This window comes from Peromyscus eremicus, chromosome 12 (assembly GCF_949786415.1).
Source record: "Peromyscus eremicus chromosome 12, PerEre_H2_v1, whole genome shotgun sequence".
Classification (NCBI taxonomy): Eukaryota; Metazoa; Chordata; class Mammalia; order Rodentia; family Cricetidae; genus Peromyscus; species Peromyscus eremicus.
The window spans coordinates 44,463,131-44,477,949 of NC_081428.1; the positions used below are offsets into that span (position 1 = coordinate 44,463,131).

At 38.5% G+C, this 14,819-nt stretch overlaps 1 long non-coding RNA gene across 1 annotated transcript; it reads right to left on the bottom strand.

The window, feature by feature from the left end:
- Positions 1–8,164: 8,164 nt before the first annotated feature.
- LOC131922530 (uncharacterized) lies at positions 8,165–14,312 on the bottom strand. The gene is made up of 2 exons (XR_009382304.1): positions 11,568–14,312; positions 8,165–9,536 (listed from the first exon to the last, which is right to left on the bottom strand). It is a non-coding gene; the product is annotated as an uncharacterized LOC131922530 (long non-coding RNA).
- Between the last annotated feature and the right edge of the window lie 507 nt (positions 14,313–14,819).

Below are 14,819 nucleotides of genomic sequence, written 5' to 3' on the forward strand. Positions count from 1 at the left end.
GATATTAAGACACTTCAAAAGGTAAAAGACTTTTTTTCTTTTCAATAGACTGTGCTGGAAAAAATGACTATCATTACATATATAAACTCTTAATTCAGAATATTAATTAACTCAGCTAACTCAGACATAAATAATTAAAAAGGAATCAAAGTAATGGAAGATTTAGAACTATAAATATTCAATAAAAATAACATAGAACATATTTATGACTACAATTAGACAAAGTGATCCTAACTATTTGCCACAATCATAAGCTAAAAAAGAAAATAGCTATGCTGTGTTTGGTGGTGTATGCCTTTGATCCCAGCACTTGGGAGGCAGGGGCAGGTGGATTTCTGTGAATTCAAGGCCAGCCTGTCTACAGAATGAATTTCAGGCTAGCCGGGGCTACACAGAGAAACCCTGTCTCAAACCCTCCCCCAAAAAAGAGAAATAAAATCAATGATTACTTGAAAATCATCAGGGTTAGGAAGCCATTGTGTGTCTAAATGCATTAAGAAAATAAGAAGAGACTCCATCTACAGAGCAGGAACAGAACTGTGTATTACTTATCTGACTTAAGCCTGACACCCAGCATGTATGAAGATGTAGGTTAGAAGTAGAGTCTTTGTTAGGATTTGGGGGACTTGAGTCTAATCCCCGGCATGTTAAAAAAAAAAAAAACTGTATAATAATAGAAAGACACAGCTAATTATAAAAACAAACAAACTTAAAAAGACATTTCTCTAAGCACTGTCAAGTGGTTATAAACACATGAAAAAGTGCTCAACATTGTTAGTCATTAGCAGAATGTAAATTAAAACCAATTAAGATATTCCATACCCACTAGAATAGCTATAATTAAAAAAGAATGATGACCTGGTGAACAGGCTTGTAATCCCAACTACTCAGAAAGCTGGATCAGTTGGATCTCAAGCTCAAGGCCAGACAGACAATTTACTGAGTCTGAGTCGCTGTCTCAAAATAAAAAATAAAAAAAGACCTGGGGACTATAGAGACCAGTAAAGAGCTCATCTATTGTTTACAAGACCCTGGGTTCAATCCCGGTTACCACACACACACACTCAAAGTTGATATTGTTATTAGTAAAGATGTAAGAAATTAAAACTTTTCTTCATTCTTTGGGGAATGAAGAGTAGTGCAGCCATTCTGGAAACACAGTTGGTTAGTATATTAGTTACTTTTCATTGTCATGATCAAATACCTAACAAGGAGCAGCTTAAGGAAGAGATTATCTGGTCTCATGACATGAGAGTACAGCCCGTCATGGCTGGGAACACAAACTGTAGGAATGGTTCACAATTATGGTGGCCTTGGCTCACTCACCCCAGTTTACAAGACAAAAGCTGACAGGAAGTAAATTTAGAACTTAACCCTGAAGACCTGCCACTTAGCGACTCACTTCCTCCAGCTAGGCTCCGTCTCCCAGGGGATCCATAAGCACCCAAACCAGAGACACAAGCTCTGGACCTTATACAGTCAAACCTCCATGACAGTTTTAAAAACTTAAACAGAAGTTTACTATATGGCACAGAAATTTCAATCAAGTATTTATCCATATGAAATTAAAATATATTCACATTAAGATTTGTACAAGAGGACTGGAGAGAGTCCTTAGAGGTTAAGAGGACTTGCTGCTCTTGCAGGGACATGGTTTCAATTCTCAACACACACATGAAGGCTCACAACCATCTGTAACTCTAGTCCCAGAGGATCTGACACTCTCATCTGACCTCCTCCAGGTACCAGGCATACATACGGTTCACATACATACATGCAGACAAAACACTCATACCCATAAAAATAAAAATAAACAAATGAATCTTTTAAAAAAAATTGTACTTGAATGTCCAAAAGACTATTTTTCATAACACTTAGAAACTATGAACAGCCCAATACCTATGAATTGGTAAGTGGATGATATTATATAGTATCTCTACATGGACATCTATCTACTCAGCTATAAAATGAACTAAATAGTAATATGTGCTACAAAATGGGCAAAACTTGCTATGGTTTGAATCTAAATATCTAGGGCCATATTTTGAGCATTTGGTCCCCAGCTTGGGGCACTACTTTGAAGACTGGAATCTTTAGCAGGTGAAGCATGGCTGTCAGTAGGAAGTAGATAGGTTCCAGCCTGTGCTCTCTCTGCATCCTGCTGGGTACCATGTGAAAACCATCTGCCACACGGTCCCACTTCCACTGGCAGAGCCAGCACTTTATGCCTTTCCCTGATATGATGACTGGGACATCTCTGAAACTGTGAACTGAAATAATTCCTTCCCTCTCTAAATAGTTCCCGGCTGGTCTTTTGGTTGGAGGTCATGGCAACACAGAAACAACCAGTACAATGCACTATGCAGGCTGAAAAGGAGTAGATGTAAAAGAGTACATATCATGTGATCACGTGATCCCATTCATATGCAGCATCGGAGAGTGTAACAGATAAACAATTGTCTGGGATTCAAAGTGAGAGCAAGGGTAGACTTCAAATGGCCTCAGGGGGCAAAGATGTATAGAAATACTCTACAATTGGATGGTGGTAATGGTACCTAACTACAATCCTTGTAATCTGCAAGAGTAACAATGGGTGAGCAGGAAGATGAGGTCAGCTTCTCCAATGCATTGTCACAATCACTAGGCAAAACCAAGCTGTTCTCAGACTCACAGTCCCTCTACTGAAAGAGACAAGACAAACGACCTGCGAGCAAGCACTCCAGACACAACAGCAGAAACTGACCTGGGTCCTCCTAAAGGAATGTGGACATTTATTCAGGTGGTAGGAGAAAGAAGAAATTCTGGAGCTGATGATGACTGTTGAAGAGCGTGCTGCTTCCCATCATTGTAACAAAACACTAGGGATAATTTCTTATATTTTTGGTTGTGAGCCTAGCCTTTAACGGCTGAGCCATCTCTCCAGCCCTAGGGATAATTTCTAAAACGAGAAGGTTTAATGCATTTTGGCTAGTAGTTTTAAGAGGTTTCACCCCATTGATTGACTCCACTGATTTTGAGCTCATCATGAAGGAGAACATTTTAGCAAGGACCATGGGATGGAACAGAGTTCATTTCATGGCCAGGACATGAAAAGAAAGGCGCAGGGTCTCACTGTCTACGTGCCTTTGGAAATAATCCCACTGACTGGAAGACCACCAATACACCACACCACTGTCTGCCCCTGGCTCAAGTCGAGGTGTCAATTTGTGAACATCTAGAAAGCACTCTCTGTTCGGTGCAGCAGAGTATGGGTCAGCTCTGACACCCAAAGAAACCCAATGCTGTCATCTCAAGTTCAGCAGGAGGGAAACTTCATTTAAATTGCTGAGAAAGCCTGGTGAAACCCTTGAACTCAGCAAGACGTTCAGCAAGTAAATTGCTACCTGTGCATATCTGAAGACCTGAGTTTGACTCCAGAAACCCACAGAAATGTAGACCAAAGTAAAGAACCAGTCCACTAATAGCTGTGGAGCCCCCATACGACTGGACTAGGCCCTCTGGATACGCGAGACAGTTGTTTAGCTTGAACTGCTTGGGGGACTCTCAGGCAGGGGGATCAGGATCCATCCCTGGTGCATGGGTGGGCTTTTTGGAGCCCAGTGCCTATAGTGTGACACCTTGTGCAGCCTTGGTGCAGTGGGGAGGGGCTTGGACCTGCCTAAGCTAAGTGTGCCAGGCTCTGCGGACTCCCCATGGGAGACCTTGACTTGGGAAATGTGGGGATAGGGGGTGGTTAGGGGGAAAGCTAGGGGGTGGGAAGAGGGAAGAGGGGGGCATCTGTGGTTGGTATGTAAAGTGAATAGAAAATTTCTTAATAAAAAAGGGGGGAAACAAAATGAATAGAAACGAACATGAGAGAAAGGTAAGGAATAAGAGAGAGAGAGACAGAGACAGAGGGAGAGAGAAAGAAAGAGAGAGAGATAAGGAAAAGGAGGGAGGAAGGGAAGGAAGGAGGGAGAGAGGGAAAGCCAGAGAGATTTGTTTGCATTATGGACTGGAATTGTGGGAAAGTAAGGGGTGTCAATATGCACTAAGAGAGGTATAGCATGTGAAATAACAAAATAATAATAATAAAAATAAAAGAATTAAATGGAAAAAAAAAGGAACCAGTCCACAAAGTTGCCCTGTGACCTCCACATGCACTCCATGGCACCCACAGACACATGCGTAAGCATGCACGCACACACACATACAAATAATAGATGATTTATACTAAATTAAAAAAATACTCTTAAACTCCCTGCCAACACCAAGATCCTATGTCAGTGAGGTTCTGAATTTACAACAAACTCATGAGAGAAAAATACATGGAGGTTCAGATTGTGTGGGCTATATGATATCAGGAATGGCATTTTTCTTTAGTCCATCATGGTGTGAGACAACTTCTGTGAAATTTGCTGGCATTGACATGCATATGAACCATGAAAGTGTATAGAATGAAAGTATGACAGTCTTAATTTTCATGTCCGTGCACAAGGGAATTTTATCACCCAGTCAAAGATAATTATATTTCATTTGTGGCTTGTTTCAATCTTCAGTGCAATCATTGGCGTTTACCTTGTGATTAAGAGAGATTACCTATTGTTTCCAATTACACATATAAACAAACAATGTATTCATTTATTAATAACTACTATAATCCATTAGTTAAAAAATGTATAAATGAAAGACATGTTGCTTAAATAAAACAGAGCCCCAGGGAAGAAAACATGACTGTATATAAAATCAGTTAATCACAAGCTTGTTCTGATGATGGCTAAGAAAAAACACAGAAAATATTCTTCATGTACTCAGGTAAATGAATACAAACAGACAGCATGCAGCCAGCTCCACATAAAGTATGCAGGTGAATATCACCATACTTAGACGTTGCTGCTAAATATTGTCAATGATATATTGCCTTTGTCCTTGCCTGCACTTTTATTGTACAAAACTCTATATTGATGTCATCCATTAAAATGCAACATTTTCTCCCAAGCACTACTACTCGATAGTTGGGAATGTGATCACATCGTGGATAATTGCTGGATTGTTGCTTTTAAAATAACATCTGTGTGTATATAATTTGGACAGAAATATGTCAGCTCTATTGCCAGAAACTGATGTTATTGCAACACACTTCAGAGGTATAACAGCTTTCAAAAGAAACTCTTACAGCATTTTATTTTTATCACAGGGAAAACGTAAGAGGGCGCACATGAATTTAAGACAAAACTATGCTTCCCAGGGCCATCTAATTTTTCAACATACTGTTCTTGTCATTAATCTATACCCATGGGAAGCCTGGAAGCCATGGCCTGTTCCTGGACTGTCAGGGACCCTTTTCTCTAATAAACAGGCTAAAACCTGCCTCCTGGCTGCAATAGTGTGAGACTATAAGAGCTAATCCTACCATGAATTTCCTGCTTAAAAATCTCGTTCATAAAAGTGATCATAAGGAGGGCAACTCTGAAAAGAATTTTAATGTTGTAAATTTCTGTAAAAGCGTCTTGCTGCTGCTCTAATGTAACTGAGTGCCTAAAAGGCACATCAGGAGCTTTCTGAAAAGTATTGGGATGATGGTCTAGGCCGTAAGTCTTGCTGTCTAGCGCGTGTAGCCATCCACAGGACCCACCCCTCCAGACTTGGCTTACCCCCAGGAGCGCTTCACATGCAGCCAAGAGCACAATGGAGAGGCTCTTCAGGATATTTTTCTGTCTGTTGACTGTGCAGCAACTAGTCAAAGACAAAACACTCCAACGTCGTGTTATTCACTTATTACCCAGGTAAGATATGCAAGTATCGCAGACGGACGTCTCTTACCACTCTCCCACTTTCAGCAGTCTTATTTTTTTTTTTATTTTTTCTCTCCTTTACTTAGAAAAGAAATCGATGTTTATATTACCCGAATATAAATTCATTTGTGCCCAGCTTCGACATCTCTACTTCCATAGCCGATGGGACACGTAGACAGAAAACAGGTGGAAGTGACCCATGTCATCAATCATGGGGACTAAGTGACGTTTTGGGAACATTTCCCCTAGACTGCAGAATGTGTGTTCCATTTGGCTCCATGTGGACCACGCACAAAGACAAGGCCAGATGTTGGGGCACAAGGCTCAGTGAAAAAAACGATAGAAATCGGACAGCCATGGTCTCTGACAACCACGGAGTTAAATTACAAGTCAGATTCAGAAAATATGTAGAAATCGCTAGGAATGTGGAAATTGTACACCATAATTCTAAACAATTCATAAACAAAATAAAGAATGGGAGCAGTACTTATAAAATGTTTGAATGAAAATAAAAAACGTTCCATATCAAAGTTTATGGGATACAGTGTTTAAAGGGGATTCATTGTTCTAAATGCTTTATATGAAAATGTATCTGTAATTAAAATCCAAATTTAATGGTATACGCTTTCTATCTTAAGAAAGAAGAACAGCAGAGGAGGTGAAACACAAGGGAAAAAAAACTTCATTTGAGTGAAAAGTGCATTTTCTGAGGAACCAGGGTCATACCCCAAAACTAAGGAATTACAGCAAATGAGGCCACTGTGGGGCCAGAACCAGGAACAGGATTCACAGCTGTCAGCCTGTTCTCTACCTTCTCTTCCCTCCTCTTGCTCCTCCTCCTCCTCCTGTTCCCTTCAACTCCTCCTCCTCCTGCTCCTCCTCCTGTTCCCCTTTCCCCTCCTCCTCCTCTCCCTTTCTCTCCTGCTCTGTTCTTTACTCTGTGATACTGCAGTCCTGTCTCCTCACATTTATAACAAGGAACATGCCTCATATTCCCAGTCCCTGAACTCAGAAGAAAGATACTCTTTTTTCTCCCAGGTTCTGTTTATAACACCCCACAGAGGAGGTGAGCTACCCTGGTCTAGATCCCCTGCTGCTCCTGTTCAGGTCACTGTAACCATGGCAATGGGTCCATTATGGCTGGTTATCTTCCCTATGATTAGGATACTTCCTCTCAAGGGGAAAGAGGAAGGTGCCAGGATACTCAGCAAAAGCACAGGCCTTGCTGCCCTGGTGTATATCAGTCAGCTGTTGGCTATTGGAACGTTTATTGAAAACACAGGATAAAACACAGATTGACCTACACACCGACATAACCACACACAATAGAGTTGACCCTACATATTATCTTCACCACATGCAAACAGCATCATTGTTGAGCACTGTAATAAATACCTACCTCACTCAGCAACTTGCTTGTGTCGTTAGGCTTTTTTTAATAATTTAATTTAATTTTACATATCAGTCACGGATTCCCCTGTCCTCCCCCCTCCTGTCCCCCCCTGCTTTCCCCCCAGCCCACCCCCCATTCCCATCTCCTCTAGGGCAAAGACTCCCCTGGGGATTCAGTTCAACCTGGTAGATTCAGTCCAGGCAGGTCCAGTCCCCTCCTCCCAGGCTGAGTGAAGTGTCCCTGCGTAAGCCCCAGGTTCCAAACATCCAGCTCATGCACTAAGGACAAGTCCCGGTCCCATTGCCTGGGTGTCTTCCAAACATTGTATAAGCGAGAATTGTTGAGACCAAGGTTGGATAAAGCACAGGGACAAATAGCCAAACTAATGAAAACACATGAACTATGAACTAATATCTGAGGAGCCCCCAACTGGATCAGGCCCTCTGGATAAGTGAGACAGTTGATTAGCTTGAACTGTTTGGGAGTCATTAGATTTTTTTTAAAAATGGTCTTACAAAAAGCTGAGAATTTCAGACTCTCAGATGGATCAACTCAAAGCCTGCTTTTGGAAAGGTTAGAGAAGATGGACAGTGTGTCTCCAGTGATGTGTGAAGCAGAAACCAGGGTGTTTTGAGTATCATTCATCTCTGTGCACAAATGGCCTTCCCCCTTTCAGCTTACGCTTCCAGAGAATAAAAACAAAAACAAAAATCCATGCTTCTTAAATCCATTCATACTTGCAGTTGGGATGCAAATCTAAATTTAATATGTTCTAGCTGAGCAGTTTACAACACATTCTAATGTTGTGATGGTGGGTTGGTTTGGTCTTCTGTAAAATAAATCAATTTAGCTGATCTCAGATCACTAACAAATAATCAGTCATCACTGGTAAATGCCCAGCCCTCTAGCATCTAAATTTTGGGATCATGCACGCTATCCAATTGAATTTTTCAGTTAACTGGGTGATATAATAGCACAGACACAAATGGAGACATCATTATAAGCCAGGAAAAATATTTTATTTCTGTGTGATTCTCACAATCAAAATGAAACCAGGATTTTATGAGTAAAGGAAGCCTAATAGTACCTGAGGCAAAGCTTGTTCAAAAACACTTCAAGGCTGTAGAACATTAAATCAGATTAAGTGTTTTATTCAGCCTTATGTTAGACTATAAAAGCAAATATTAATTATTCTAACTAATTGGGCATAACTTAGGTTTAAACCAAATTTTAGAGACAGGCTTTGAAATGATACCATTATAGACGTTGTTTTCATCAAAGTATTTAAGAATATTTCATTTTATAAATTTACATAAATGAATTTTTATTTAAAAAATAGTTGTCTAGCCCAGGATTCATAGAGATTTTTCTCTTTCTTCCATAGATTAGAATAATTTAATGATATTCAGAATTATGAATAACACCTAGACTAAGTCATGGTTCATGATTTCATAGCAGACCACATAATCCACAGATAAGTATACTAGGAAGGTCACGCTAAGCAATGATCTCATAAGCAAACTTAACACTGTTCTTGTTTTTATAATTGAGAATTTCATGCACAGATGTATATACACCCCGTTCCCTCTCCTCACATTCCTCCTCTGTCCCCCCACAACCACCTTCCCCTCCCAACTTCCTGTGTTCTCTTTTCTTAAAACCCACTGAGTCTACTTAATGCTACCTGTGTATTCGTGGGTGACAATCCATCTACTGGTTTGTGGAGCTGCATCCTTGACTGTCCTTCCCCAAGAAGCCATCAATTGCCAATAGCTTCTCAGCTAGGGGTGGGACTTCGTGAACCCCTCCCCGTCCATGCTGATGGTTAGACATGGCAGGCCTACTGCAGACATGAGCTCACAACAGCTGTGACTGCATGCAGAAGACTCCACTAGAACAAACAGTTCTTTTGTCAACACTAGGACAGTTTGGTGATAGAGTGTGGCCGATCATGTACTCAGGTCTGGGATACTAAATTCTCTCTTCTATTTCTGAAATGCCAGAATAAGAAACCATTCCGGGAAAAGGCAGTGGGCTAGGAATCTGGTTATCTAGGTTTTTGTGCCTTTTGCCACATCGGAACCTGGTGAGTGACCTGATATCCTGGGAGCTTTGCCATGTCTGTGAAATGAACAATTTGATAGTTGGCCTAAAGTCCATTCCAGCATGCTAATTCCATGACTCCATACATGTAATGAGATCAGTACAGTGTGTGGAACATAGAGAAGATGCCATCGCTTTACCTTTTCCTTTCATTCCCTTCTGTGACTACAACCAAAGTCCATTTCTTTGCGTTCCGTAATTCATCTCCAATAACATCCCAGAGACTAGCAAACATTGCTGTCAATTCTATTTTCGGGAAACTTGGCCTGATGGTGAAAACATGTGAGCAAATCAGACTAGTGTGATTAATGTGCAAAACCAAATTAGTAATTTCCATTCATCACAAGGACAGTGTGGCAAAGAGACTAAAGAGCTGCTGCTCTAAGTGAGGCCAGACGCAGTTAAGCACAGAGCATCTCAATATCCAAAACGGATGTTTTAGTGATCAGGAAACTCATCCGGCAAGGGAGAGAACCACATGTTCACAGAGGCATGAAGCAACCATGCACTCAGCAGAAGGATAACTAAGAGTCTGCTTTCATGGATCTTCCGCCCTTGAGAATCAGTGATCTCAGGATGAACCATCCTCTCCAAATAATTTTTTAAGTCATAAATGACTTATCATCAATAGAACTGCCATAGACATGTCTGTTACATTTAGCATTCTGATTACGAGGAACACTGTAATTGTCACATTTTATGTATTTTGAAGAGTCTGTCTACTGTGCCTCTGTGATCACCATGTCTATTTCTCATAAGTATTAAATATATTAACTACCATAGCTTTAGATCTCAGAGGCTTACATGCCGAATCTTCCCACCAGAGTTTTCTTCTTGCTTTTTTTTTTTTTCAGTCTTCAGGAATGTCTTGTCTATCTATATTCTGGTATTTTGCCAGTTCCTGTGAATTTTTATATCATCTTGTTAAGTTTCACTGAAGCCACTGTTGAAATTCTAATTTGAAAGATGAACTTGGGAAAAACATAAAGCTTTATGATACCAAGTCTTTCTATCTGTGAATTGATAAGTCTTCTAGTTATATAGATCTTCAAAATCTTCGGATTAAAATTTGAAATGTTTCCATAGGTTGGTCTATGTTTGTTACTTTGTTACTAGAAACCTCTGCCTATCTTGTTGTTATTATAAAAACCACCTGGTGCCTTTTATTTCTTGTAGTTTACCATGAGATTTGAAGCACAATGTTAAGTAGCAGTGCTAATGATAAGCAGTCTTCCTGCTTTTAAATGCAACATGAACGTGACTGCAGGAAAACAGGAAACACAAGACTTGCTGCTCATCCTGAGCAGAAATCCCTCATGGATTAAAAATATGCCCTTCTGCTCCTTTATTCTAAGTGACTTTTTTAAGATTATATTTCAAAAAAATATATATATATATATTTATGTATTTAGTCTCTGTGTGTGAATAAACACACACACACACACACACACACACACACACACACACACACACACACAAATATATAGGCCTGCAGGCATATAATACATGTGGAAGTCAGAGGACAGCTTGCTGGATTCATTTCTCCCTTTCCAGGGAGAATTGTGAGTTCCCTGATAAAAATCAGGTTGACATACTTGGTAGCAAGCATCTTTACCCACCGAGCCATCTCATAGTACCCTTTTGTAAGAGTTTGTAGTGATGGAGCATTGACTTTTGTAAAAGGCTCTGTTTACATTTATTGGAATAACATAAAAACTTTCACTATCAATCTTATGTATGTGTATATAGTGTGTGTAAAAAAGGGGGGGAGGCATACATGTTTCTGGGTTCACAAGTGTGTGAAGGCCAGAGGTTGACTTTTGGTGTCTTCCACCATCACTTCCCATGATATATTTTGTGCAGTTTTCTCTTCAAATATAAGTTTTTATTTATCTATATAATAGCCCAAGAGAACAATCCATAGGTGTATGGCAATCACATGCTCAGTTCTGTAAGAAATGCCAAGCAGTTTTCTAGAGTGGCTACACCAATTTATATTCCCATCAGGGATGTATAAATGACCCAGTTTCTTTGTCTCACCAGCATTTGGTGCTATTTTTCATTTGGCTGTTCTGCTAGGCATGTGATCACATGTATGGTGGTCTTGAATTGCATTTTCATGGTGCATAATGGTATTGGATTTATATTCATGTAGAATTATTTTCATGTGCCCATTTGCTGTATGTGCACTGTCATTGGTTTAATATGTTATCCCTGGATCGAGGTCGTATCAAATAGTAAGCTGATAAGAAGTTAGTTTACTTGGTCGTAGCTAAAAGGCTGAGAAACCATCCTACCTTGTAGAATAGGCAGGGTTTCTCACTGGAGTGCAGAGCTCACTGACGCGCTAGCTTAGCTATCGACCTTTGTCATGTCTCCTTCTGAGAGAATACTGGTATTGCAGTCCGGCTGAAACGCCTGTCCAATACTTACATGGGTGCTGGGATCCAATCCCTGTCTTCATGATTGTAGAGTAAGTGCTTTATCTCCTGATCCATCTTCCCAGCTCCATCTTGAGTCTCTTAATGGAGAAGATGACAACTGTGTTATTATGAAAGAATAAGACATATTGATCAATGATGCAGAATAGAGTGCTCTTCAAAATGTATAAAATACAATACTTGTAACATAGATAACCAAGGAATAATAAATGCAGAAGAAGTAAGTCAGCAGCAGCGCCATGATAAATAAGCCATTTATCATTTGTATAGTAATGGCAAGGCATTTATTACTTTACAAAAGCATGCAGAAATAAGATTTCTAGAAATCTTATTCCAAAGAGTAGAAAATTCATGACAGCTAGAATGTGGCTTCTGTGTATGTATGCATGCATGTGTGCATTCAGTTGTGTGGGGGTGTGTGTGGGTGTTCCTGTGTTTCACTGGATTTGGCTTTTGCCAGTGTCACTCAATCTATTTTGCATCTATGTTCACACCTGGCATTGGAGAGTGAGTTCTCTCTGCTGCACAAACTGTCTCAGTTTTTAACTGCTGCATAACCAAGTACTTTAAAATACAGAGACTTAAAGCAACAATCTTTTTATCATGCCTCCCTGTTTTCTGGGAGTTGGACTTTTGAGTAGCGTTTCCCTGGGAAAGTTTTCAGTTCTGTGTGGTATTAACTGAGATCAAGGAGTAGCATTCAGCTAGTGAATGGACTGGGCTGAAGTCCAAGACAAATTCAAACAAATATGTCTTGGCGGGAAGGCTGGAATGTTAGGCTCATTTGGGCCCCTCATCTCCATACAGTCTCAGGGCTTTGCACTGCACAATAGGGAAGTCTGATTTCTCACAAAATAACTCCAGCATCTAAGAAACCAATGCATACCCATCCTTCCTTTTAAAGCCAGTTCCAGAACTGTCGTAGCACCACTGCCATCACACTTTAATGGTAAATAAACAAACAAATAAATAAATAAAAGCCTTGAATGGCAATGAAAACTGCAGAGGAAACAAAATTCATCTCCTCTTGCAAATAACATCAAACAATTCACATCTCTATCTTATCTACCATAATGTCTATTTATGGTTTTATTTTCAGGATCAAACTACCCTGATAACATGAGTTTGGATTATTTTCTATTTCTCTATCCTCAAGAAAATTGTTAGAATGGTTTTACTATCCTGCTTCTTAAGTTCTTGGTAGAATTTCCTTCTAAAACCCTCAGCATCTAATGCTTTCTTTGTGATGACAGTGATTGCAAGACTACTCCGGATTTCTATTTCTTCTTGAGTTAGTTTTGGTAAATCATTTTTCCAATGAATTATTCATTGTGTCTATATTTTCAATATATTGGCGCAAAATCGTTGATCATTATTCTCTTTTTACAGATTCTAATAGTTATGTCAACCTTATTATTAAAACACATATTGTTCATTATTTATCACTGAAGCTAAAATCCTTTGACTTTCTTAAAATTTTGAAAACTAAAATAGTTACTTACTTCTATTGCATATTTGAGCTTTTTCCTCATTTTATGTTTTTATCTTTTCTATTTCTTTTTCTTCATCTTACGTTTATTTCATTTTTTTGTTTTATGCTTTTCATGTCACCCATAACATATCCATTTGTTTACTTATTTATTTATGTATGTATGTATGTATGTATGTATGTATTTATTTATAGAAAAGGTCTCACTGTGTAGCCCTGGCTGGCCTTGAGCTCACAGAAATCCACCTGTCTCTGCCTCCCAAGTATTGGTATTAAAATAACATACCATCACCCCCTGTTCTTCATACATTCTCAACACACACTTTTGGATGATATGTTGTAAGTTCCCACTCCATTCTTTTGAGGAATAGATGCTGTCAGTTTTAAAGCACTCTGTTATATAAATCTTTTCTTCACTGTTAAGTGCTTTCACATTTATAGACACTATGGTATATTATTTTCAAAGCAGTCTAATTTTCTATCACCTGGGATGATACTGGGTGGTATCATGTAGAGGTCAAGTATCTGTTTTTGTCTTTATAATTATCTATCTGACCCAGAAACATCTGTTAAAAGATCTTTGCTCCCACTGCTCTATATTTCCTTCTTTACCATAAATCCAGTAGACTCATTTGCAGAGTTTGACATTTGTGGGTATTATTCTATTACATGGATCTATGGATCCATTCCTGTGATAACACTACATTATTGCAATAATTATAGCCTTATAAAAAGCTTAATAACAGGTAGAGTAAATTTTTTTCTAACTAATATATACAGAAATATAATTCATGTAATACATGCAAAAACTTAGTAAAATAATTCATGAAGTGTAAAAAATTGCTGATGACACAGATTTTTTTAAGTGCAAGATTATGTTATGTTATGTTTGAATAACTTTTCTTTATACTTAAATTCTTGTTTTCTTTTAATTTATTGTACTAGATAAGATCTATTGTAAGATGGTGTCTTGGAGTAATGATAGCTAATCCAATATCACTATATGTTATCAATTATTGTTCTGAATCTATTGAGTTGATCACATCATTTGGACCTTTATGCTATGACTGTTCACTATATTGATATTATAATTTAAAACTAACATTTCTGGAACAAATCAAACTAAATCAGTATTTTATTATATATATATATATATATATTCTTTGATTCTGATGTTGTTATAACTTGTACTATCATGACCATAAGGGAATTTGACCTGTAATTTTTTATTTGTTAATATCTATCTTAAAATTTTACTATGAAAATTATACTAGTCCAACAAAGTGATTTTGGACAATTTCTTCCTATTTTATTGTCTATAGCAAAATTAGCATTTTCCAGGTGTTTTATAAAATTTACTACCAAATATCCTATTTCAAGTACACTTAAAATTTCTACTTCTTATGTCAGTTTTAATGTATTTTTGTAGGACTTTGTTAAAGTTTCTCAAGTGTATTGGCTGAAGTTGGATATATGAGGTCTACATAAACATTACCTTCTTATTTCTTGTAGTAGATATTTCTGTATTCTCCTTTTTTCTTGATAAATCTCATGAGTTTACTAATTTTATTACCATTTTCAAAACGCCACTTGTTTTATTGATTCTATCCCATCTTTTT